Source organism: Serinus canaria, chromosome 4A (assembly GCF_022539315.1).
Source record: "Serinus canaria isolate serCan28SL12 chromosome 4A, serCan2020, whole genome shotgun sequence".
In the NCBI taxonomy this organism is placed as follows: Eukaryota; Metazoa; Chordata; class Aves; order Passeriformes; family Fringillidae; genus Serinus; species Serinus canaria.
In genome coordinates, this window is record NC_066318.1 from 2702337 (window position 1) to 2725632 (window position 23296).

The window sequence follows — 23296 nt, forward strand, 5'->3', positions numbered from 1 at the left end:
GCTGGAGGACAGTGAGAGTGAATGAGTTCCACAAGTTCACATTTCTCTCAGATTTTCAACCCTATTTTTGTTTGGGTTTTTTTGGTTTTTAAGCATTCAGGAGCCAGTAATCAATCCAATGCTCTCAGTGAAATGCTAAAAATCAGACAGAGATCTCTCTCCTGATGTACAGGACACTACAAAAATTCATTTTTTTCTCTGTAATAATACATATTCACCTGGAGGGGAAATGTCCTCACGTAACCAAAGCTCCTGAGGGATGAGCAGCAGTAAATCTGCATTTCCTGATCTCCAGAGCCTTTCCCTGGCCTCTCCTGGTAACAGTGAGAGCTCCAGGAGCTCGAACAGAGCAGAAATGAGAATATTTCAAGGAGATAATTAGCTGCCCTGTAACACTTCTAGGAGATCATTAGAGACCTTTAATATCCTCCAGAACAAAGAAGCAGTGAATTCTCTCCAAGGAAAACCCAAGTACTGTTTGCAGTGGTAGAATATCCAATCCAGCTTTTTTTCAGCAATTCAAAGGTGGATGGAGCTTTGCAAATTTCAGACTGGGGGAGTTTCCATGCTCTGGCAGACTCCTGTGATATCACCCCTGTGATAACTTCCAGACCATTTAATTCAGATTTAAATAAAATACGAGTTACAACCCAACAGCTGGGCACACACTGAATTGATTCTACTCCAAGTGAGACCTGGGAAAGGCTTTTGGAGATGTGGATCTCAGTGAGCAACTGCTAAAATGCAATTTACATAAAGTTACACAACATTATTTGTACAGTACAGAGAACACTTCAGAGAATTTTTTGCTATAAGGTAAAAGACTACACAAGAAAAACAGAGAGGTGAGAGACTTAGTAACTCATTGGACTTTCATTTTTCAGAGTCCAAAATTTCTTGCTTTTCTTGTTTTCAGGGAAAAAAAAAATCTTTCTTTACTTCTTAAATAAGATAACCAGACAAACAGATGAAGAATGGGAGAGGGAAAATAAAAAGCTAATAAATGGATACATTCTGCCCTCTCTAAAAGTTAGAAGGAATAAATTAAATAACCCAGAAAACCATCCAAGGAGAGAAAAGCCAGAGGGAAAATTGTCCTGCAGGGATTGGTGTGACAGGGGTAGGAGCAGACTTGCAGAGAGCAGGATCTGCTCACACACACCAGATCACAGCTGTGCTCCCCCTGCCACCTGCTGCTCCAAGAGATTATTCCATTTACAAGAAATTTCAGCTGAGGAACATCAGGCTGGTAAATTTATTCTGCAAGAGCTTTCATTCAATGCATAAGCCTACTTGTATTCAGCAAGGACAGGAATGTGTTCCTGTCCTTTCAAACAAGCCCTAAAACCCCAAAAAGAGGAGCCACTACAATAAAAATATCGTGCAAATCCTCTCTAGCATGAGCCTCTCTCACCTGCCCCATGGCTATTTCAGTCTCTATTAATTCCCATTTATTTTTAAAAGACAATTACTTCAGCCTTCTGCCTCTTCAAACACGGGGTGAGGACATTTGTGAGAAAGAAATGGGAATTATCAAGAGAAATGTAGCAGAAGAAAATCCTAAATCTGCTGTTGTGTTTTATTTCCTCCTGTTTCAGTGATGCTGGAGGTGGCAGGGAATGGAAACAGTGAGGGAATTGTGGAGAGGAGCCTTGGAAAGACCCCAAACAAAACAGGGCTCCTGTCTGAGAGCCTCCTGCCATGGGAAGGGGCTGAGGAGTGAGGGGGTTCCCAGAAATATGATTTCTAGCAAATAAAAGACAAATACTGAGTAAAGCAGAGCCAGAAATAAACAGGGGAGTTATTGTTTTGGTAAGAGCCACGCAATGCAAAAGGGAAAAAAAGGATGCAAATTTAAACACCAAATAGTTTTTTGTTTCTGCTCTCTGCTTCTCTCTCTCCTGTTCATTTCAGGCATCTTTCCTTTTTGCACTTCTCATTCTCCTTAGAACCACTGAGTCACTTCTGCCAAAGCAACAAAAACGTGCAAGGTGACGAGAATCTGTGAATTTATCACACAAAGAGGAAACCTTTCTTTTTTCAAAAATCACAAACCTTCCTTTCCCTGTCTCCTAATGAAAACACCACAGGCTCTCCTTAATTCTTCACCACAGCAACTTTAGGGGGAAAAGTCCAAAATGCCATCAGTGAAAGCCCTTCCAAAGAGTGCAGAAAGGTCCCTGACCCTACAGCTGGACAGAGGGACCTGATCCCCCCCAGCAGGGCAGGAAAGGCTTCCAGGGGTCCTTCCCTGCCCCAGCACATCCCACCAGGACACTCACTGTCTGTCACTGCTCCAGCTCCCAGGGTAGCCCAGCCCTGGCTCAGAGGGGAGCTGAGGGACAGTCCCAGGGTCACTGCCCAGCTCTCCCCTCTGGGATAGCAAGGGGCACTCCCAGCACAGCTCATGGACCTGCTCATCCTCTGGTATTCAGAAATACTTTAAACTGAACCACATTTTACCTGTTTAAGCCTAATAAAAATACAGCACTAGTAATTTATCAGCTGTCACTTCCCTGTAAGTAATTCTCACAAAAAGTCAAATTTAAGATGCTCTGCAAATGAATTCTTTCCAGCTTGACAGTCCTATTATTTTAAAATTTCAATGACATATTCAGAGACATTCAGAGCTGTACACCTTGGATCCAGGGCACTAGAAGTTAAATGCAGAGATTAAAAAACTCCACCAGAAAATCAAGTCCAGCTGTCAATACTTTTCAATAGACATTTACATCAAGCCACTTCAAACTCTCATAACGCTTCAAGCAGTGTGTTATAAATCAGATCCAAATGCATTCCTGGTCATGTTCCCTTTCCCTATAACGTTTGATGTGTCTGTTGGATGAATCTCAGAAATTATTTACATAAATATTCCACAAGTGTAGGACTAAAGGTAGAAGAAAACAGAGCACACTAAAAGTGCCAAATGCCATCCAGGTGGGTCACCTCTCCAGCCAGGAGGGTTTCTCTTGGCAGAATAGGGAACACTTTGTTAGAAAGTATTAGATGAGGAGGAACTCTGTGGGTGGGCTGATCCCCTCTCTCAGCTTTCACCTGACTATAAATGGGTTTGTACCCAGCTGATTTGGATTCTGGGGTGGTGAACAGGAAAAGATTTCCAATGCCAGAGCACACTGTGGGGTTGACCTGATTTCCCAGACTGGTTTAGAGGGAAGCTCTGGTGAGAGCTTGGGAGGGCCAGGAGAATGTTTCATGGCTTGGACTCAGCTCCTGCAGCCAGCACCCCCAGCATGGACTGCCTTTGTGCTGGGATTTTTTAATGAAACTAGTGAGAACCTGCAGAAAACAAGTGAGAGCTGTTTTTTTGACCAGTAAAACTGTAATTTAGAGGGGGAAAAAACCAAACCTGGCCCAAATCCCATTTGTTCACTGCAGCAGCAGAGCTGGGTGGGGAACGATGCTCCTGGCCCCACTCCAGGTGCATGCCCACAGCAGATTTGCATCTGTCACATAGCAGTGAAATGAGAATTGTGTATATTTACCTGAGATGTCTCTGTGGTGCCATAAAGGCACAGCTTGAGAAGGAGCATCTTTTTAAATCATGAGGGAGTTACTTTATTCTTGTGCAAAGAAGATTCTCTCCCTCTATCCCCACCCCGGCAGTCACTGCAGTAAAAGCACATCCTAAAATATTCCTTGCATCTCTGTAGGTTCCTTGAAATAAGAGGATTCTTTAGCACAAGGCAATATATCCTTTGGAAATGAAGTCAGCTTTAGGTGTGAGAGAGTGGGGCCTGATGGGACGAGTTTCATCAGTTCAGAGTCCTATTTATTTCTCCTGAAATATGATGCCACCAGGTACTGCACCTGCTCCTTGCATCTTGATAAACTGTTTAGCATTGCATGTGTGGGCAGGAATATTTACTATTTCTGGGGGTAGGAAAATAGGAGGAGGCAGGCAACATGTTCAACTAACAGCAGCTTCTTTGTGAAATCCCAGTATCTTCCCAATGCAGGGCCTTTGTTGTACCAAAATTACACCTTGAGCAGGTGATCTTTCTGGGCTTCAGTTCAAAAAGCTTCTTCCAATAAATTAGCAGGTATTTCTGTTAATATAATTAAGACAAAAGGGATGCAAAGTTATCCCTACTGCAGCCCTGGAATTCTTTTTCCACTCCATTTTGGCAAAACCCCATTTCCTTCTGGTAGGAGACGGAGCTTGGAGAGCAGAGCTAGCTTATTTGGCATGCACATCTGTGCAGGGAGGCAGAGAGTCCTTCGTGCAGGGGGATAAATTGTCAACTTGCACGTCTGACAGATCATTTAATGCACACTGAAACAACCACTGTGGCCATTCCTCACTGCTCAATCTATCAGCAAATGCTGTCTGGGGCAGAGGAGCAGAGAGGAAACTCACACAGTGTGGGCAGGGGCCCAGAGTGCATTCAAAAGGAATCTCTGTCCTCTTGGATTTAAGGAAACAACTGTATTTTCATGATTTACTGTCATTTACCTGATCCTGAGCAAGTTCTGTCTTAATAAAGCTTGTAGAATAACAGATGCATATCTATTCTTTGTCATGCTTTAAGAGTCCATTTAGCTGTTGAATGAAGGGAAGAGCACTTAGAGGAGCAGTCACTGATGACAGACTATTGTTAAAAAGCCATCATATATTCAGATCCATCTGCTGCTATCCTGGGAGCAGCGTGTTACAAACTAATAAAAGCACTGCAGAGGTAGGGAAACCAGCTCAGGCAGTATTAAAAGAGAATAAAAAAGGCCACTTATTTAATATACAGAAGAATTACATTGTTTTATGTCACGAAAAACACTTTTCAAAACAGCATTTTGGCAAAACTGCCTTGATTCCAAAAGATTGCAGTCACCTCCAGACTCATATTAGCAATTGCCTAAATATTCCATAAGTAATGATTACAAAAATATCTGCTAGACAATGCTCAGACATTTCTGAAAGGTGAGAATGAGCCTGAAATATGTTTCCACATTTCTGAAATGTAAGGCAATAATAAGTGATATAAATACAGACTTAGTCATATTATTAGGACAATGAATACATTAAAATATTCTGGCTGGTTACAATCATTTATTCATCCCATCATCTGTTAAATACTCCTTGGCTTTTTAACCCTTCCCCAGCCCCTCCAAGTGCAGCATTGGGAAGGAATCCCAGCAGAAATGAGTCTGTTCTGGCTTTTTTGCTTTTCCTGTGCTGCTGGAGCACGGATTCTCCCTGGGTTTGTGCAAACTTTCCACCCTCCCTCATGGCATCCTTGTCTCTAAGGGAGCACAGAGAGCCAGCAAGGGGCCCTGGGGGACCAAGGGGGCCCAGAAGCAGGAGGAGGGAGGGGGAGGGAGGGGATGTTCCTCCCTACCCTGCTCTCCTCAGAGCCCACCTGCATCCAGGACAGGATGGATCAGCTCTGGAGAATGTCACAAAGCTGCTCCAGGGCTGCAGCCCCTCTGGGAGAGCTGGGGGTGCACACCTGGAGGAGGGAAAGTGCTGGGGAGATCCTGGAGACTCTTCCAGAGCCTCAAGGGGCTCCAGGAGAGCTGGAGAGGGGCTTGGGACAAGGAAAGAGGGACAGGACACAGGGAATGGCTTTAAGCTGGCAGAGGGCAGGGATGGATGGGGTTTTGGGAAGGAATTGTTCCCTGTGAGGGTGGGGAGAGCCTGGCACAGGGTGCCCAGAGAAGCTGGGGCTGCCCCTGGACCCCTGGCAGTGCCCCAAAAAAAGGGCTTGGAGCAGCCTGGGACAGTGGAAGGTGTGCCTGCCCATGGAATGGGGTGATCTTTAAGGTCTGCTTTCATTTCTATTCCTTCTTCACATTCTACATCCCAAAATCTTTCTGCCAAGCACACATACCTGTGAGACCTTCCTGCCAAACTTCCATCCTTCCCAGCAGCCTCTTCCATCCCATCCCATTCTATGGCAATTTTAACCCCTAGAAATCACTTCAAAAACGATTTTTTTTCCCTGGCTCCAACTTTTTCCAGCCACGAGCACTGATTCCTCTCAGGGAGGAGAAGCAATCATGGAGAAAACACAGAGCAAAATGTGAACCCAGCCATGCAAAGCTTTGTTTTGCTGGCGTTGGTTTGAATGGTTTCTATTGAATTGATGAATCCCAGGGTGTGTGTCTGAATGACTTTCAGCTCCCCAGTGCCTCAATCAGGGCAGGGCAGACACACAAACCACGGGTGGGCTTCCTCACACTGCTCTGCTGATGGAGCTTCCCTCTTCATCTTAAATGACCACCTGAGCTGAATGTGATAGACATCTTTATCAGGGAGCTTCTGCAGGCTTTGGCCTTTTCTGAGGCAGGCTGGCAGCCTCCTCCCTATGCATCACAAAGAGCAAAAGTTCAAAGTGAAATTTTTATTTCTTTGGTTTCCATTTTGGCTTGTTTTACTTTTGTCTTTTTTTCCTTCTTTTTTTTTTTTTTTTTTTTTTTTGCACTGATTAAGGACAGGTTCACATCTGAGCTCCAAGAAAGGGAAATTCTAAACGTGAAACACACAACATAAATGTCAAAGGCTACAGATGTTTGCTGCCAACAGACATGGATAGGAAAAAAGCAAAATGGCATTAACACATTTCATATCTAACCCTTCTAAATATGGTCTTATTACACAATGCACAAGGACATTTGTGTCAGATACTGAGACATATGGCTGGTACTAAAATATAAATCCATTACCAGATTCTGCAGGCAATTTCACTCCCTTCAAATGGTCCCAGGCCTGAAAAGATGCTATCCTTCCTTCCCCCCTTCCAGAGCAGTGCTCAGAGGGAAAGGAGCCTGGTTAAACCCCCCTAAGAGCAGCAGGCAGGGAGTGCAGCCAGCAGGGCTCAGGTGTTGGCCGGGTGCAGCTGCAGCATCAAATCACATCACACTAATGCAAACTGCAATCAGCCTTTGCACTGGGTTCTCCTATTATTGGAGTGCTCAACCTGGTTTGTCACAGGTCTGTGAAGGACACTGACAACAGTGAACTAACCTTCATTACCATCATCATCATCCTCCCCTCCCCTTTTTGGTTTAAATCACTGATCAAGCTGCCAGAGCCCACTTGCTGCAGGTTACCTGTTCTGGCAGAATGGATTCTTTTCACACTCTAAGCACCATGGAAGGTTCTGGAAGTTCCTTCTGGCCAGAGGTTGTGTTGATATTCAAATGATATCAACAGCACAAAACCAAAAGACTAAAATTCCACTACCAGATATGCTGGTTTATATTACTGAAGATGTATGAAAATCCTTCTCCCCTTTTATTGCTCTCTCCAATAAAATTCACAACCAGCTGGGCCAAAAATTATCCTGGGGACATAAGAAATGCATTGCTGAGTTTTCAGTGAGGTTTCTCTCAAATGTTTTTCCTGCCTTCTTCAGCAAAAGGGGCTTTATCTGTTCATCTGTCAGACACAAAGTTCTTGAAAATTAGAGAGACGAGAGGCAAATGGGAATTCCCAGCTGAGAGGAGCCTGTGTGGTCTGGGCTGCTCTCTCTCATGGCCCTGTGTAATTGCTGCCCACTCAGCCTGGCACCAGCACCTCGTGCAGTCAGGAGCTAAAATCACCCAGGGAATACAAGCATGGCAAAGCTGGATGCCCCTCTGCTGTAGAGAGCAGCAGCCTCAGCTCATAATTAACCAATTTTCACTATTTCCTATTATTTCATCATTTTCTTCACTCTCCTTTTCCCCACTAACTATTAGCAGAGATATGAAGTGAAGAAACATTAAGCTAAATTGACCTTACACTAATTAAAATAATCTTTTCATTAATGCACAGACTTAGGGCAAAAATGCTGTATTTCAATGAAAAAGCTATTGGACAAAAATATGCCAAACTGTCATGAAGGTAACTTCAATAGTCACTATAGCTTTAAGGAACATGTAGCACTCTAAATACAGCTCAAATTCACATTTGAGGGAGAAGGGTTTAGCCTAAACTCTTTAAAAATGGCACAGCAATGGGCTGGCTCTTTCACAGCAGCAATTCCAAAGCCACAAGGGCACGTGAGAACCTGCAGGAATGGGCTTTGTTTGTTTGGTACACTTCCAGTGAACTCCCCTGGAAATTCAGCTACTCCCAGCATTTCACGGGCTTTCTCACACTGGAGTGCAGCCATCAGGGAGAATTTATATTAATTTATATTATTATTTCAGATATATTTTATCAGGTGGGTTTTTTTTTAATGTTTGCATGACAATGAATTTAAAATATAACTTTCAAAAGCCTTCTCTTCCTGAATGTTCCACCTCTTTCTGAAGGCTTTCCTGAGATCCAGATTTGGATCTCCTCTTTAGCATAAATAAAGAAACCAATAAATAAAAAAGTCCCCATGTGGGGCCACTGAGGGAAAGGAGCTCCTTCCTTTCCCAGGCATTCCATTCCCCTTGGAAGCAGCACCAGGCTCTGGTTCTCCTGGGCAGCATTTCCCAGCCCTGGGTGTAAATGTGCCCCTGACAGCTCCATCCCTCCCCAGGTGCCACCTCTGCCTGTTGCTGTCTGCAGATCTCACACAGGAGTGTCTGGGTCTCAGCTGGCAACTCTGCATTTCCTTCATGTTTGTTCTTTAAGTCAAATGATCTCCTAAGGGTTTCATTGCCTCAGCTTTCTTGATCAGACTCCAGAATGATAAAACCCCTGATTTTCCCTGTGGTTATGGAGTTTTTGAAGAATGTGCATTTTCCTTCCACAGGGCAGATGAAGCCCTGCACCCAATCCAGATCCTTTTCTCCTGACAGTGTCTCAGAGAGGCACTGCAGGGCAGCCCCAGATGCACCTCTGGAGTTTTTAGTTAAAAGTTGGGATAGAATGGCTCATCTTTCCATTCATGAAGTGAGAAAATGTATTTATTTGGAGGTTAAAAAAAAAAATCAACTACAACTTATTTTCCATGAAAACAGTCCCCACAGCTTAGTGCCTTGGCATCAGTGAATGACATTCTTAGATATGAAATTAAAATCAATTCTTATAAAGTGCATGTATTGAATTCAAATGATCTTTCAAAGGAGCTGTCTGCTTCCCTGGCAGGATGTGAAATAAGAATTTGTCTTTGAGAATAAGAGATTCTGAGCTCCACCATCTCATCTGACACTCTTGCTATGGCAAAGTCAAGTTTAACTTTTTTACTTCTGAGTTATAAATTTATTTTTTCAATGCATTGCTGAGAATGTGATAACAAATGAAAATATATGAATGAGAGAGGAGTGGTAAAGAAACAGAAAATAACCCTGAAATAGCAACATGTGAGCTGTGGCCATGCCAACACCAATATCACCAATATTTTTTCACAAATGTGGGGTTTGCATCCTTCAGGACAAGTCTTGCACCACCTTTGCCAGCTCAGAGATAATTTGTCTCTTCTGAAAACAAGAGAAGGAAAAGGTTGGACTGGCAGTGACAATGCTGGCCAGGCTCTCAGAGAGAATCCAAGTATTATTTTTTTTTTATTTAAAAAGTCCAGTTCTGTGTCTCTTTTCTCTAGCCGCAAATGCTGCCCAACATTTTTCTCAATGTTTTGAGCACAAAGAGCCACCTAATAGTTCATGACATGACAGAGCTGAGACTCCAGGAAGAGCTGCTAGCATAAAATAAAGAGTAAATAACCATCTTCCCTGAAACAGACAAGTTTGGTTCTGTATTAAATACGAATCAAATATAAAATCTATTCTCAATTACAGACCAAATCCTGGATGAGGTTATTAATATGCATATGGTATTGTTCTAGTAATATTTGGGGGCATAAATACAAGAAAAGCAATAATTCAGCACAGGATGGGATGATGAAAGCACCTCCCAAATCCTCTCTAAAGGCACCACAAGCTCCCACAGGATGGGCTTTACTCTGGTTCCTCATGCTCACACTCCTGCCAGGCTATCCCGAGTCACAGAGGGCACCCACAGTTCTGCTGGTGGAGGACACTTGTGGCACTCACATTCTCTGGAAAATCCCTTTGCCCAGGATTTCTCTCCAGGGAAGCTGAGAAGCCTCAGAGAAAAAGGAAAACAAGAATTATCTGATTTGCTTCTCCTGTGCTGTGCTGATGTGGAATGTGTTTGGGGATTGATTGTTCCATTGCATTCTGTGTGAGTTGGTTTCACTCTTTGGCCATCAGGGCCAGGCTGTGTCAGGGCTCTGGAGAGAGTCACAAATTTTCATTATCATCTTTTTAGCCTTCTGTAAGGATCCTTTCTGTATTCCTCAGTATAGTTTAGTATTCTTTAATATACTATAGCATCATAAAATGCTAAATCAGCCTTCTGGGCACATGGAGTCAGATTCATCCTTCCTTCCTTCCCTCCCTCATCTGGGGGCAACCCAAGTCCAACAGATATTGCCAAATAATTCTGCTTTGTTCTGTCTGCATTCCCTGAGAGCTTCAGCATTTCTGTCTCCTCCTGCAGAACTGATTTCACAATTTAGGAATTTTGAAGAATTTGGAGCAGCTGTGCAGCTTGAGCACACAGCCTCCAGCCAGGAGTGTGCACCACCTCAGCACCTCCCCAGGGAAGGTTTGAGGAGGAGGAGCTGGATTAGTTCTGCAGAGAAAACAGAGCAAACACCCTCACACAGCTGCAGAGTCTCTGGGCTGTTCCCTCAGTATCTTCCCATCTTTGTTATCCTCAGCTGGGCCCTGAGCTGCCCTCACTCCTGCCTGCACTTCCCCTCTGCATTTTCCCAAATGGAATAATAACAGGATCACCAAGGAAGAACCTCATTATCTGCACCAGGGTTTAGTGCACTTACCATGCCGACACATTTTTTAAAGGATGTGCAGCAACATATCTGTGTTTAAAATGAATTGACTTTGATAGCATGTAACCAAGGAAACAGTGTCAAAAATAGATAAAATCATGCTTGATCCAAAACATCTAAAGTTCAGGGGTTTTGTTTTGAATAATCATATTTATACACATGCCTTCAGTACAGGCAATTCAAAGTGAAAGCAGTGCAGCAACAAATGCAAAGTGCTGGTGATCCAGAGGAGAGAGCACAGCTCATGGCACAGACACAGACATTCTGCTCAGTTTGTGTTCCCTGGCCACTCTGGGAGGTGCAAAAAGCAGGAAATAGCCTGACAATGAATAAAAGTCAGCTCAGTGCTTGAATTGAGTCACTTTTGGAAAGGAACCTTTCCTTGGAAGGCTCCTGGAATGATCCTTTGCACCAGGAGAGGTGAAGCTTCCAGGGATGGAGCCTTGACCATCACCAGCAGATTTATTTCAATGTTTGCCTGGCAATGAAGTTCAAATATAATTCTGAAAAGGCTTTTCTCTTTTCCTGAGTGTTCCAAGGCTTTCCACCTCCTGAGGTCACCGAAGGGATCTGCTCTTATTTATCATAAATAAAGAAACAAGTCACCCTGTGGGGTCAGTACCACTGAGTACACAGAGAAAGCTCCAAGATCTATCAAGGAAAATGAAACACTACTTTGGAGAAAGGTGCTCCAAAATCTGATTTAACAACAATATCAGTACTTGCCAGGCTCAGCATCACCTAATACTTCTCAAGGTAACATTTAAAAAGTCCAAACTTAGAGAATTTTTTTTACCTTAACATTGGCAATCATTGGGTGACAACCAAACCAATTAAATAACCAAGAAACTAAATGTTTTTACAGTAAATATGCAAACAAAGAAGGAAGTATGGCTTCTGAGTAATGATTAAATACAGAGCTTTTTCCTATCCTGGAAAAAAAATAGGTAAAATCTATTTTAGAAGATGTTTCAAGAATTTTTAATACAAAAACCTTCCAGCAAGCTGCCAGAATTAAAAAATGAATTCTATTGGAGGCCTTTTTTTGAGGCTTTCAGGGAAAAGGAGGAATTGCCACAGCCCAAGGGCAGCATTGTCCTAGATGGGAATAACTTATCCCTTGTGCCCTTGGAATCCATCATTTGCTCTTTAGGGCCAAGAAGGCTGCAGAGAAGATTCTGGCTTGTCCCAGGCCAATAAACAGTTAAAAAATCTCCTTTTTCCCCAGGGTGATTCCAGCAGTGCCCTTGGGTGCTCCTCAGCAGCACCAAAGTTGTTTCCAGGAAAGGGAAAAAGTTTTGAGGTTTGCCAGAAGCAAGTTTGTTAGCAAAGGTCAGTGCAAGTCTAATCACTGCTTAATTATTTTAATCTCTTCATTGGAAGTGAAAACAAAGGGAGGATTTTTACCTTCTACAAAATGCTCATTAAAGGCTCATAAATAATGAAATCCAAAGAAGTTGCGTTTATAAACTTTTGCAGATGTGATAACGGAAATGAAAGAACAGAATTTGCTTCTTTTGCTCACTCAGATCCAGTGACAGCATTTGGGTGGCTTTTGTATTTGTTTTTAGGATTTATAACTAAGAGAATAGTAAAAAAAAAATGTGTGGGTAGAAGTTTTTCTCCATTTCAGTTCCCAGTGTTTAGTTTCTAAATTAATGAAGGCAAATTCTGAAAAAAAATCACAACTTTGAAGCTGTCTGAAACGTTAAATATCATTCTTTAAAGTCCATCTACACAAGGCAAATATTATTCTATTTTCCTTCTTTCAGATATTCTGATGATTTCCTCATCCTTGCTCCTGCACGTGATTTGAATTTCTCTAAAAAATTATTGAGCTACCAGTTTTAAATATCCATAATTTAATATCCATAATCTCATATTAGAAAACTGTACAGTGCAATAACAGCCATGGCAAGGAGAAATATTTTATAGCTAATTGTATTTTCCCCAACAGATTAGAAACCAATTTATCCCTGGATATTCTCAGGTAACGTTGCCCCTCTTATTTCTTCCAAGTGAGCACAGGTTGGAATTCATTAAAGAAAATACAGGATCTGCTCTTAAGATGGAGTTAAAGATGAAAGAAATGTATCCAAAAGATGTTTTTTATTCTTCTGGCCATTCTAGTCCATCATGTTGCCCTGCTATGATCTATTGCTGTAACTCCCAGTAAGCCAAGAACAATATTTCACAAGATAGGAAGCACATCACACAATATTTTAAATATTATTCCTCTTTTCTCCCCCTCAGCTGATGTTCAGACAAAGTCAGGAGGGCTGGCAGGGCTAAACTCCTTTTCCAAGTGTGGCACCATTAATAGTTTTGCCTTTTTGGTTTTAAGTGATTAAAACTAAACAGGAATATATTAAAATCATTAAACAATTCTTTTTATTTGCCATACCTAAAAGCAATTATCCAGCTTTTCATCAAGGCTGCTGTGGGACTGAGATGCAAACTGGAAACTTCTGCCTCTGAGTTCCCACTGCAGCTGAATTTCAAGCAGTTCCAGTGGATTTTCTGAGCCAGCCCTGGCAGCAGTGGCAGAGGAAATACTGCAGAATCAGATTTCTGAGCAATCAATGGCACAGCACTGGCAGAATCTACCCTAAGGTACTTTTCTTACCCAGCATAATAATTAAAGCTGTATTTTTAAAGCACTAACAGAGACAATGGTCCCTGGAATTATAAAATTACTGCAATCAGTGTACTTAATTAACCCTCTCCTGTCTCCACTTTGCTCCATCTTTTGTTCTCATTAAGTGTTGTCCTGACCTTTCAGTCTGTAAAAATCAACAAAAGGCATTTCCTTTTTTATTCAAAGATTGATTGCAGGAGGCTGAGCCCACAATGGAAAGGAGAAATGACCTGTGCTCCAAACCCATCAGGTTTGTGAGACAGCCACAGCAATGGCAGTGCTCACCTGATCTGCACAGGCAACAAAGCAAAACAAGCCAAAGAAACATGAATATGGGATGCTATAATCCAGAAACAAATCCATGCACTGAGAGAGGAAAATTTCAATAATTCTGTTTAGACATGAACATCCAGCTGGAGAAAGCTACTAAAGGAAAGATTATAGGGAGCTGGTATAGTCCTACTGAGAGGCAAAAATGCTTCACTGCGTGGAATTAAGGGCACCAAAAGACCTGAACCCAAATGTATTTCCAAAGGAACAGCAGCTGGAGGCCAGAGGCACAGCTCTGCTCAAGGCTTTTATGGCAACCTCCTCTCATGGGATGCTCCTGATCAGGTCAGCAAATCCCAAAACTTATCCCTACCCCTGATTCTGAAAATAATGCACTGCAATGGGTACAATAAATCATAATTTGAGTCATCAGAAATTGGCCACTGTCCCCAGATGATACAAGGTTAGGCTTTTCAGAGCTTTAAATATTTATTTATACAAGGACTCACCCACACCTGACCCATGAGAAGATTTGGCTTTGAATCTTTTTTGTGGTGCCCTGATTTGACTTTGAATCTTATTTGTGATGCCCTCTTGTCCTTTCCTCCAACTGATCTGCATGCTCTTTATGAAACCCAGCTGAAAACCACCAAACCAATTGAATTATTAGTGCAGGGTATGACCAGCTGCTGTTGAGGGTCAGAAGCACCAGTCTGATTTCATATGGTTTTCCTTTTATTTCAGAATGTCTAAAACGCCCCACACTTGTCTCTAACCATAAATAAAAAGGAAAGGAAGGAAGTGGTCCATCACATAACTATTCTCAGTCTAATTCTCATTAATCTGCCTTATTGGTTGTGGCATGCACTTGTTCTAGGCAGTGAGGGTTTAACAGCCCTGCTGCTTTCACCACCACCCATACAGCAGCCTGTCAATCAATGGCAATTATTACTTAATGAACACGTAATGATGGGTGAGCCCGGGGAGCAGGGAACAAATCAATCACTCATTAGAGGCCTGGGTGGGAGCTCCCACTGGCTCCTGTCAGAGTGCTCCTGGTGCAGCTTTGTTTAGCCAACATCTTCAGCAGCAATCAGCACCAGCAGGTGCTGCAGAGCGCTGGAAATCCTCAGTGACCTGCAGGATACTCAGCTGCAACAGGAGATGCACACAAACGTGTCTGCAGCTTAATTGAAAACTCTCTTCTGAGCAGTTCTTCACAACAAATAAAGGCTCACAGAGCTTTTTGGTTTTTTCTGATTTTCCTAAACTGCTTTCTTTTTTTTACTCCTCAAATCCCAGCAAGGTTGCCTTTGTGTTCCAGTTGAAATAATAAAGCCTTTTCAGAAGCTTTAATGTGGAATCCAGTGACTAAGCATGATTTTAACAGTGCTTCTATATTCATAGGCCTGAGCTGGAAGGGTTCACGTTGAGTTGCATCAATCAATATTGTGCCAGTAAAACAGGTTCTATGTTTCACAGAAATGATGCAGGGATTTGCTTTTGTGATGCCAACTCCTGCTCATTGAGCTCTGAAATAAAATATTTTACACTCTGGTAGGAATTACAAAAATTTCTAGTCTGTTTTCCACATCAATTCTTCCTTTTTCTGTCTTTTAGACAATCCTGCCAAAGTTAAAGTGATGTGAGAAAGGAAATCAGCAGCTGATAATCCACAGGCAATCAAATCAAGAATTTCTTGGAACAAAACCATGGATTGGGAATGTGCAGAGGTGAATTGAATTAAATTCTGCAGATTTCTCCTCACTTTCCATTCTGATGTAAATTTGCTCCAATATCCTCTTTCTTCAGTTGATGTTTGGCTTTTTCAACAGCAAAATTTAAATGAAGTTATTTAGAACTTCAAATCAAAGTGGGATTTGCCCAAAAGATGCCGTCCTTTCCATGAGATAGGAACAGGCTAGCACCATGGGAACAGTGAATTTTTAGGTTTCTTCCTAAGCAAAGATCATTCCACAAGTCAGTTTCTGTACAGTTCTCACATTCTTTATGTTAACAACCCTTGATTTGCAGAAAGAAAGCTTCTTTCACTTAGGAAAGCTCAGTTTGCTTTAACATACAGCTTAGCATCTTTCTAAAACAAATGCTTCCAGAAGAGAATAAAGCTTCTAGAAACTCCCTGGGCAAATTTAAACCAGGATGAATGCAGTAAAAAATGCAGAGAAAGGGTAACTTCCTCATTCAACGAAGACTTATTTTCTGTGTTGTGTATTCATTTGTTTGCTTTCAGCCTTGAAAGAAATCTTTCTACGAATTTAAGAGCACATTTTGACTATTCAAAGTCTCCTCCTAATTCCATGTGGTGTTTGCCAGGCATAAAAGCCTGTTAGACATTCAAATAACAGATTAACTGCAAAGCACTGCATAAACCCACTCCGTGTTTTCAAACACATCATTAAAGGAATGGCTTCTGGGGGGAGAAAAAAAGGAAAACCCCACAGATTTCCAAGCTTTCCTGCCTTTAAGTAATAAGGAAAGGGGGGAAAAAAAAGAAAGAAAAAGAACTGTTTCAAGTCAAAGCAGGTAACTGTTCCAGGGCATTGCCTCACTGGAAGAGAATTTCAATGTTTAATTGTATTTTCTATCAACAGAGAAAACTCATAATCATTCTTATCTCCTAAAAGAGCTTGTTAAACATGAAAAAAGCTTATTGCTGAAGCAGGCTGTATCTAGGCAGGAATCATAAGCAGAAACGTGTTTTAATTACCTTTTTCCAGTATCTTCAGCTAAAAGGTAATTTTAATGAGCAGAAACATTCATGTTGGTTTTTTCCTTTCTATTTCCCGTGGGTTTTGTTTGTTGTTTTGTGTCAAGCAGGCAAAAGGAGAGAGAGAGAGATGAGTTTGCCTATCAGGACAGCTTCACAGGTGAGGTGTTTCTTTTCTGAAAGTCATTTCCAGCTCCTGCAAAGGAATGCAGATGAAGGCCCCTGAATTCAGCGTCACACAGGCAGCAAGGCTGGGTGATGGGCATTTCACAACTAATGTGCTCCAAACCATAACAACCACCAGGAAAAGTTGGATTCTTTAAGGCTTTCCACAGTAAAGTATTGACTGTGTCATCCTTGAGGGCACTTGCACTTACCCAACAGCAAAATTTAAACTGATTTTGACAGATGGTGTTTACCAAGCTTTTTTTTCCCCTTCAAAAAAAACCAAACCAACAGGAAACAGCTACAGCACAAGTATTTGTGTCTAGGAGGAGCACAGATATCATCCCACCTTTGACTGAGACACTGAGTTGTGAATGAGCCCTTGGTTCAGTGCCAGCTGTAAACATTGGTGTTCAGAAAAGCAAAATATTTATCAGTTAAGATCTAGGATGACAAACTATTCACAAATTTGAGAATAACTCCATTTTGTTTTCTAAGTGGCTGAAACCAAACCAAACCAACAAATACCTTACAAAGAAAGAGGACAGAGAAAGGAGAGTAATGCTCACAATCCAGTCTGGAAACATAAATAACACCAGTGATCAAAACTTGGGATTTTATCCATAGCAAAATATTGGAAGGAAATCCTCAAAACTACACATGATACCTAAAGATCCTGCTCAGAACTCCTGGCTGGCTCAGACTGGCAGCCTGGCTCTGCCCAAACACTGAGGATGCATTACCCACTGCACTTGAGGGACAAGAAGCACATTCTGCTGAGGGTGGACATATCTGAAATATAACTACAGCATTGAAATTTGTTATTCCCTCTTAATTGTTGCAGGTTTCAAGCCAGGGGTGCTGGGGGGAGCCAGGAGAACAAGGCAAATTTACATCTGCTTTGTCAGATTTTGATACTCGTGCACCCCAGATAGGCTTACAGAGATTCTTATCTGAGCCCTCCTCAGCTGACATTAGCAGGATGATCAGAAAGACTTGAGGAGAACCAAACTCTTTCAAAAGTGATCTAATCATCATAATTTCTCTTGATTTTCTGTAATACGGGTTTTCTTTTTTAAGTATCTGCTGCTATTATGCTGGGATGAAGAACAATTTTGATGGGGAGCAACAGAAAAATTAAATTAGCACATTTCAAAGCCTTTGAAAGGCAGTCTCAGAGGAAGACAAAAAATGCCAAATGAGTGAAAAGTCTTATATTAACATAGAGATTTTGATAGCTTTTGAAAAAAGCAGATCTGAGTACTATCAAATATCTTGGATTGTCTTTCTTCCCATTCATATTTCCCAGTTCCTTCCCCCCTTACCTAGAGAGTTCCTTTGCGATTGTATAAAGTTGTCAGATGATTTTTTACCAATACGCTTTTGGAGATTTTCTTGGGTTGATGAAAGAAAAACAGCAAATGGGAAAAAAAATAAAAATTCTTTAAATAGCCAAGGACAAAGAAGAGAATCTATGTTTAACCAAAGCTGTCTCAAAATCAAGGCAGGGCACTAAAAATGCCAGCCAGTTACATATGCTCCACAGCTCCCTGCTAAATAAATCCTCAGCACTGCTGTGCTCCTTTCCTGGTGGATGTAGAAGTATTAGCTGCCATTTGTCACTGGGCTGTGTCAGGGAGGGAAGGTTTGCTCTTAAAATGCCACTTGGAGAGTAAACAGCAGCCTGCAGAGCAGGATTTGTTTATATCACTTTGGCTACGATGAATAACACACTCAGAAAGATATATTGAATATGAAACATGGAAGTCTAAAAGTTGTGACTGGTGTTAAATATTCACTGCCAGAGCTGGGATGTGGAGCTCGTGTATTTCAGGCAAAGCCAATCCAGGTCACTGCTATATATCCCAGCTAAAGCCTCCTGGGCACTGCTGGCTCTCCTTTCCCACTCTCCCCTCATCCAGAGTTTCTGTGCTCTGCCCAGGAGCTCCCTGCACTTCCCTGGAGTGATTCCTGCTGGATGGAGGGTGTTTGTCCTCAGGTACAGACACACCCACACCCCCAGGGCTGCTGAAGCAGAGGATGAGCTCCATTCCTGCTGGATGGAGGGGTGTTTGTCCTCAGGTACAGACACACCCACACCCCCAGGGCTGCTGAGGCAGAGGATGAGCTCCATTCCTGCTGGATGGAGGGTGTTTGTCCTCAGGTACAGACACACCCACACCCCCAGGGCTGCTGAGGCAGAGGATGAGCTCCATTAACGCTCTCCACCCACACTCAGCAGAACCCCCTAAATGCTGAATGTTAAACTGCCTGGAAGTAACACGAGAATGAAAATATCCAAGAGACAGAAGGCATTTTCCCTCTAAGAAAATGAGAAATCACACAATGTCTCTTCCAGTGCACATCACAAGTGTCCTGGGACACAACTGGAGATGTTTCTGGAAGCACCAGAGTGGAAGAAGTTCTTCTAATGATGCGGTAAAACTACAGCTGCACCACACCACAGTCAATAATTACTGACCTCTGAGGCTACAGGAGAATTCACTATAGATTCATATATAGGTGAGGAAAAGCTATTTAATCCATAGAAATATAATAGCTGCACTGACCTTTCCTGGCTGCTCCCTCACCTTCACAGGCTGCTGCAGGTCCTGGAGCTGAGAGCAGCTGCTCCCACACCTTCCCTGCATTTAAAGAGGCACCAAGCTCCCAGGAGCACCCTCTGACCCTGGCACCACCTGGGGGCAGCTGCAGCCCCCTCCCCTTCCTCGGAGCCCATGAGATTGTGCTTCATGCTAAAAAACCCAACACTGTGCTCAAAGTCTGAAATTTGCCCCAAAGTTGGGTGTGCTCCCAGGGCAATGTTGGGATGCAGCTGAAACTTTTGGTCAGGTGGTGGGAAGTGTTTTTGGAGTTCAGATGGCAGAAGTGGGGAAGGGAAATGAGGGGTACAAAATAAGAATAAAGCATCTTTAACATTACAGAATGCATTGCACAATGTGTTACTCCTTAGAACCCAGCTCTGGTGCTCCCTGCCCATTCCCTGTGCTGAGGGGACTGGAAGCAGTTGCTGTTGCATTTTGTACATCTTTACAACACACAACAGTCCCTCCCTGGGAGGCTGCACAGCACTTTTAAGGGTATAAATCCCATTAAAACCTCTGAAATATTATTACTGGTTGGCAGATGACTTAAAACACAAAGACAGTAGGTTAAGATTAGATGTTAGGATGAAATAACTCCCTGTGAGGGAGGTGAGGCCCTGGCACAGGTGCCCAGAGCAGCTGTGGCAGCCTCTGGATCCCTGGAAGTGTCCAAGGCCAGGCTGGAACAGCCAGGGATAGTGGAAGGTGTCCCTGCCATGGCAGGGGGTGGCACTGGATGATCTTTGAGGTCTCTTCCAGCCAAGGCCATTTTAGGATTCCATAATTCTCAATACTACTACAGAGAAGGTATTTCTTTATCTAATGTAATCTCTCTTTTACAGGGCTTTACAGTGCATGAAAAGAGATGCAGATTTTGTTTCAAATTTAGTCATGTGTCCACCTGCAAGAATTAATTTTAGTGAGTCATTTGGCAAAGACTAATTGAGCCCATCTACATTATACAAGAGCAAAGACCTAATGGAGTCTGGGACGTGTTGTTGTGTATATAATCACATAAAACATCTTCCACACAGATAATTCTTTAATGGGATTTAAATGTTCGGATTTTAGAGCCACTGGTTAGAGCTCAGCAAAGGCACTGCAGCAGGAAAATCCCAGGAATCTCTGGTTTCACAAGGCTCTTCCACTTATGGGTGCTGCACAAGATTGATTGTGTGCCTTGCTTCTCCCAGGCAAAATGCAAACCCAGTCCAAGCTCATGGAGTTAAGCTTTAACAGAGGAAGGTCCTGTTGAATGTAAGTGTAGTTCTCAGGTTAGATTCTAAGGTCTAACTGCACCTGTGCTGCTCCCAGCCAAGTTTATTCATTTCTTGTACTTTCCATGGATTGCCATCATCCCCTGTGGCCTGGCTGTGTTCAGGGTGTGACAGTTCAGGAGGATTTGTGGAGCCCTGGGGAATCTGTGGGGATCCTGGTGGGGAGCAGGAGGAATTGCCTAATGGCCCCTACAAAAACACTTCTGTTCTCTTTTCCACTCAGGAATAAATGAATCATGGGACATGAGCAGATCAAGGTGCCTCCTGCCAACTCACTTGTACCACATCAGAAACAGATATTTGACAGTTCATCATTTCACAAAGAGAATTAGGCACTTAAGGCATTTATTTTGAAGTCTGTTAATGGTTCCAAAACAGCTCAGAAAGCACAGGGTGATGTGCTCAGGGCTCTCCAAAAATACAAGCTTGGAAACCCTCTGGCCAGCTTGTTCTCCTTCAGCCTGTATGGCTTTCACCTGGATCACCAGGGGTCACTTCACCCAGCACTGCAGCTGGGCAGAGGATGGCACAGAACCTCAGAGATGCTGGGGTTGGAAGGAGCCTGTGGAGGTCAAGTTTGCCCTCCTGGTTTAGCAGACTGCACCCAGCAAGGGATGAGGTGCTCCGTGGAGACAAGGCTGGAGTGTCAGGCAGCAGGACCAGCCTGAGCAGCACAACTGAGACTTTCACCTCCAGCCTGGCTGCTACTAAAAATCAAACCAAAAAATGAGAGCCTTTCATTGCCATTCAGTCCAGAGTACTGGCTTAAAATAGAATCTAATTTTGGCTGGTATCAAATACTTTAACATTAAAGGTTCTATTAATACCATTCAATAATATATGCCTTTTTAACATAGAACACATAGGTCAATTTTTGATTAAGATTAAAACTTCTCCATGAGAAATGACTTCATTCTGCCACCTGATTAATAGAACAGTCTATTTTTCATATGTTTAAATAAATAAGGATGAGAGTGTACCAAAGAGGCGAGCCTAACTAGGCAGCCCATGAAAATATAATGCTCAGGGAAGTCCATCAAACTCCAGCTGCAATTCCAGCACTGTTGCTCCTGCATTTCTGCCCAGCACAGGAACAGTGGCACAGACCCTTCTGTGTGGAAGGAAACATTGCTCTGTCAAGGTTTCCATTCACAGCTTTAACAGCACAGCTACAATTTCTCCTTAGAAGAAAATTACCACCATGCAGCTCTGCATCTATCATTTCATGGTGTTCTTCCCATTTTTGATTCAGCATTTATGAGCTTGCTTTTAGCTACAAGTTTATTATTATCCATTTATAGGAAGCCAACAAACTAGTAAATTATGTATTTGAAAGCCCTGCTGGCTGACATTTTTAAAGTTCATTGGATTTATTTTTTCTTTTGCAGAGTAGAAATTTGTAGCAAACCCTCAAGATCTGATAACTGATTCCCATTTAGATGTCATTGAGACATAAGTGCAATGTATTTTCATTAATATTTCATCATGTAAGTGTTCCTTGCTCTGACATTGTCATCTTGTAGTTATTTGTCCCCCATCTAAAGAGCAACTTGTAATCAGGTCGGGATATTGGACTTCATTATCTGTCACCACACATTGTTAGCACAGAGAATTTTATTAAGTTATAATTGCCTCTGCTTTTCCCTTACGGGAAGATGAAGAACAGCAGACAGCAATATATGGACTCATTAAGGAACAAAAAAACCCAGGTTGACAACAGGCATACAATTTCAAATACATCAAGGTTCTGGAGTCAGAACTTTTATTTCCACTTGTGGTGGACTTTTATGGCCTGGTGGGTCCAGGATGTTTGAGGATCTCATGGAAGGTGGCTCCTGACTGAGCAGCTGCTGGGCTGAAACCCTGACACCACTAAACACAGCCCATATCTAACTGGTTAATAAATAAATAATAAATAACATTTAATAAATAAAGACAAGCTGTATTATGAAGGTAGAACAACATTTTGTAATTAATTTGTGATTTTATATCAAAATACTGTGGGTTTTATAATCAAATGTGACAACAGAAGATGCACATTGAACAGCCACAAGTAAGTGTCTTTTAAAATAAAAATCTAAAAATTCTTAGGTTTGCTTTTGGAACTGACATCAGTCTAACAAATAGAAAATAAACAGAACCAGGTATTTTGAGTGAGATTGCTTCAATATGTTATGTAAGAAATTGTTTAAACAACAGGTCCCTGAACTTTTCAATAATTGTAGGTGCAGATGTAGATTTTTTTCCATCCTCCATAAGATGAAGTTCTGTTCTGTGTTCCATCAGGATTAATTACATAACCCAGAGTTAAATGAGAAAGAAGAATCCCACTTTAAATAACTGAAATGGAAAGTACCAATGAAGAGGATTTCTCAGTAAAAGGGTTCTGATTATCTACCATTAAGCATTTTATGGGCAAAGAAAGAGAACCTGTCACACTTCACCATAGCTGGGGCTGCCTCTGTCTATTCAAGTTCCCACTGAAATTGAAATTTGGTAGCAGCTGAAGGAAATTTGAAGCTCAGTAACAGACACTGCACATCTTCCATATTTTCCATTTCAATATTCAGGGTGATCTAAAGATGTTGCTGCTGCAGGAGCTGAGGAGGAGCCCAGATGCAGGAGCATCCTCCCACCTGAGCAGTGCAGAGCCCAGTGGGTCTCCAGGGGCAAACTGGGCCCATGTCCTGTCTCTCATTTTCCCTCCCCCACCAATTCAGGTTGCTCCCTCTGTGGACTGGAAGAAGATGCCATAAAATAATTTATGCTGATGCTTTTCCATCAGGAAATTTTAAATTTGCCATACAAATCCTGCACAGTTCCTGTATGGCTTCCTTAAGTCTTCAGAGAGGTACCCAGCCCCT